The following is a 4,450-nucleotide window of genomic DNA, read 5'->3' on the forward strand; positions in this document are numbered from 1 at the left end:
TAGCTAGAAATAACTATTTATGAAAGTGACTGTCAATCATAAATATATTTAGTAAGCGCAAATTATTTCCAGCTCAACTTCCCCTTAGCAAGATCCGCAAAATGCCTATTGCTCCTATAACACAACTCCACCAGTGTGGCAGGGGTCTAGTCGAGTGGAAGGAGATAGTTGTCTTAGTTCATTGTGATGAAGATATTTCACTTTCGTGGATTAAAAACAACCCATGCACAATCGTTAGCGCCTGTATCAGCCACAGTTCAGCTATAGAAACAGAACTAGTAGGAGATATTTAGTAAGAGGTTTATTGCAAAGAATTGATTTACACGTTTGTGGGAAATCTGAAATCTTTAGGAGAGGCTGGAACTGTCAGAGCCAGTAGAAACTGCTATCCACAGTTGAGAGTTCCTCTTCATCAGGGAAGTCTCAGCAGTACTCTTAAGGCCTACCCAGATTATCTAGGATGATCTCCTTTACTTAAAGTCAGCTGATCATGGACTTCAGTCACATTACAACATATCCTCACAGTAACACCTGGATCAGTGTTTGATTTACTTACTGGGGGTTGTACATTGGCAAGTAGTCAAACAAAACTAACCATCGCAGGGATATTCCCAGACTTTGAAAGTGGTGATATAAGAGAGAGGCTGAAACTTCACTCACTTTAGATAAATTTGTGCCAGAGAGGACATAGAGAAGAAGAGGGAAGATGTAGAGAAAATTATCCACACCTGCTTCACAGTTTGGATCAGACACATTTTATAGCCCCTGGGCTATTCATTTCACAAATCTCTAATAGTCTTCAAGGATTCCTCTAGGTTGAATTTACAGAAGAAACTATAGTGAATTCCTCAGGGTGAATCAGTGACCCCTGAAGAATGGGAAATTCATGGTTATATTAAGTAGCACTCACACAATAGGATTATAAAATGCTTTGTTTCTATGACTATACATCTAAGGATAATAAGGGTCAATGTCTATGAGTAGCCAACTTATGAGAAATTCTGTTAGTTCCAAATGCTCATTAACTATCCACCTGGACCTAGTTTTTTGAAATAATAAAGCCTTTTGATACAGAGAAGGCAATAACAATTACCAGGTTTTTGAAACGAATGCTCTTTCAAATTCAATCTATTTGACTGCATTTTATCACTGAATTAAAAAAAAGAAAGATTCTTTAGAATAAATACCAGAGGCATGAATAATGCTTTTGAAACACTGTGAACTGGGGATGAGACACTTAATAATTTTTTGGTAGAGTTTAGTCAGAGTGATGTTTTGTAAGAGCTATGGGAATGCTTATAAGTGGCAGTGCTCAATATACTTGGACCTGGGCTCTGAAATGTTGGTGAAAGTGTTTGAAGGATTAATTTTTGTGCCTTTTGTTCAAGGCACAAAATAAGCTCCGAGGCTGCTGCTGCGTGGGAGGGGACAGCTTCACTTCTCTCTACAGAATCTCGGTGAACCTTTATGTGCATTTGTAATATCATCAATTCTTACAGTTTGCATTAATTTGTTTAACTTTGCCTTGGGTTCCCTTTACCAGCGTTAACTTTGAAATATCAGGCTCTTTTTAAGGCTACATGAGTAGGTACTTAAAAGCATTTGAGGAGAAAAAATATATATACACATATATGTCTCCAACTCTAGATCAAGATCTCTTAAGATATCCGGATTCCAACCTTTTCTCAACCTTTTGTTATCAACCAAAATGCCCCAGATTCTGCAAGAATAGACAGGAAAGGCACTATTTGCCTCTTCTGCCAATTCTGAGGTTGAAATCACCAGGACGAGATACTCCCAAGATAAAAAGACTAGAATGAGTGGAAGTGGCAGCAGTAGGCAGTGATGTGCTGGTAAAGCAGCTCCCCAGCCCCCTCCAAAAAGCTTTGATTCTGTAGTGTTTGCTGATTTCTATGGTGTAAATACTCTCATCATGGTGACTGTCCAGCTAACAACAACTGCCGCTCAAAATCTCTTAAGTTTTAACATTCATTCAGTAACATCCAGCTACAGTTGGTTTCTGCACATTATTATTCATTTTTTTCCTCTAACTGATTCAATAAACATTTCTTGAGTATCTACTATGTTAGCCACCATGCTAGATCTTTATGGAAATAAAGAGGTTAATTAATATGGCCTGGTCTGTCAGGAATTTATTATTTACTCTCTCTTGAAGTGAAGAAGTTGCTTAAAATTGGGGGTGTAAAACTCACAAACAAATAAAAAGCAGCATCTCAAGACCTAGGAAGTTTGTATTAGCTCATGAGGAGGGATGTAAACACTTTCATTTGCAACATTTAAGAATAAATTTCAGTGAACATCAAGTTACTGTTTTCATTGTTCCATAGTCCATGAATTTCCTTGAAAGTTATGTCAGCTTATGTGGTTGTTATTTTAATAACATTACTACCCAATAACAAATTCCATGTTTAAAATTAGCCTGGGACTCAGCTTGCACCAGGTGCTCATCCTACAGCCGTGTTCTTGTTGAAATCTTTGGGTTGATTACTGCAGAAATGGGGAAGCATTTTCCCTTCTCCCTGGTGTTTCTGCCTCTGTTCACAGACAAGAGCGGTGAACACACTCATACCTTGCAAGAATTTTGAAGTGAGACCTTTTTTTTCATCCATACACATTCTTCTTCATAAAAGGGGGAGTTGCACACCTGACTCATTGGAGTCTGTGTCACTCTGCTGAATCAACGCTCTTTGGTGGCACAGACCCTGGGACTTCGACGTGTTGTCGGATTTAAACGAAAATTAGCTAAGTGGGACAGTGTCTTCTCAACAAGCAGGAGGCTGAGTAGATGAAGTAGACCTGCCCCTTTGATTCCCGTGGCTGGTTGGGTTCATAGATTAGATATATACCTTACTCACCATCCCTCCCTCCCATGATATGTCCTTCCCTCTCCTGAGAGACTACCAGATTTCACTTCGACTTTGAACCTAAACTGTACCTTCTTGTCTTATCATTTACCACTGAGATATAGGACACATGCTTTGGTGTTAATAAAATTGACAATAAATGTTTGCTTAGATATTGATTTTTGAAACATATTCTGTCATCAATGGACCCCAGGAAGGAGGAGAGGCAAGTTATAGGAACTTAAGTACAACTGAAAACCCTCCAGTTTAGCTTTTACCACTTTTTCATCCCTATCTAGTTCAGTTTGATTTTCTTATTTTTTGGTGCCTCCTGCCCAGGCTTATGTCTCCTTGAAACTTCCCTTTTGAAAACAGCTTTCTTCTTTCTTTCAACTGATATTCTCTTGTCAACAAACTCAAAAGTATTCTAAATAGTCCCTTTACCTCCCTTGTCATCAAAACACTGGCTTTTTTCTGATGAAAGCACGTTTATATTTTACAATATCCTTAGTAGAGACCTTTTTATTCCTTTATATCACAGGACCAAGAAAAAAGAGCATTTGGTTACTTTTACTATTCCTCTAAACCATCTCTAGCGGCAGTTTGCAACCTCTCACCTTTAAACAGCAATTTCAGTTGTTAATGATTTTCAGAACTAAGAAACAGGGAGCGATTATGGAGGCAATAGGTGGGTAAAAAGACGATATTCCGGAATGATATATTATGGTGAGAGAGAAGAGGAACCAGGACACGCATGTATGAACTGCGCTATGCTTAAGAGTAACACTGAACACAAGATGTCTTTCCATTTATTTGTGTCTTAAAATTTCTTTCAGCAGTGCTTTGCAGTTTTCAGTGTACAAGACCTTTGCCTCCTTGGTTAATGATGAGGTTTTACTTTTATTTCATTATTGTTTTTTAATGCGTAAGTGTTATTTTTTAATTTTTTGATTCCACCTTACTGCTTTAAAGACTTTTTTTTGATTGAGATATAGTTTACATATAACATTATATTAGTTTCAGATGTACAACATTATGATTTGATATTTGCATATATTGCAAAATGATCGCCACAATAAGTCTAGTTATCATCTGTCACCATATATAACTACATATTTTTTTCTTGTGATAAATATTTTTAAGATCTATTCTCTTAGCAACTTTCAAATATGCAATACAGAATTATTAACTATAGTCACCGCGCTATACATTTCATCCTTGTATCTTTTGATCCTCTTCACCCATTTTCCCACCCTCCACCCCCTGCAATTCCAATTAAAAATTACAATAGGATTTATTGAGATATAAACATTTACATGTGAAGGCCAAAGAAGTAATATAGCCAAAACATTTTTGAAAAGTAAGAATAAATTTAGAGAATCACAATATTTGAATTTAAGACTTACTATAAAGCTAGAACAAACAAGATTGTGTGATGGTGGCAAAGAGATAGACATATAAACAAATGGGATAAAATAGTCCATAACTGAGCTACACAAATATAGTTGATTCATTTTTGACAAGGATGCAAAGGCAATTCAATGGAGAAAGTTAGCCTTTATAACAAATCATGTGGGAGCAATTAG

Source organism: Pteropus alecto, unplaced genomic scaffold (genome assembly GCF_000325575.1).
Source record: "Pteropus alecto unplaced genomic scaffold, ASM32557v1 scaffold22, whole genome shotgun sequence".
Taxonomy (NCBI): domain Eukaryota; kingdom Metazoa; phylum Chordata; class Mammalia; order Chiroptera; family Pteropodidae; genus Pteropus; species Pteropus alecto.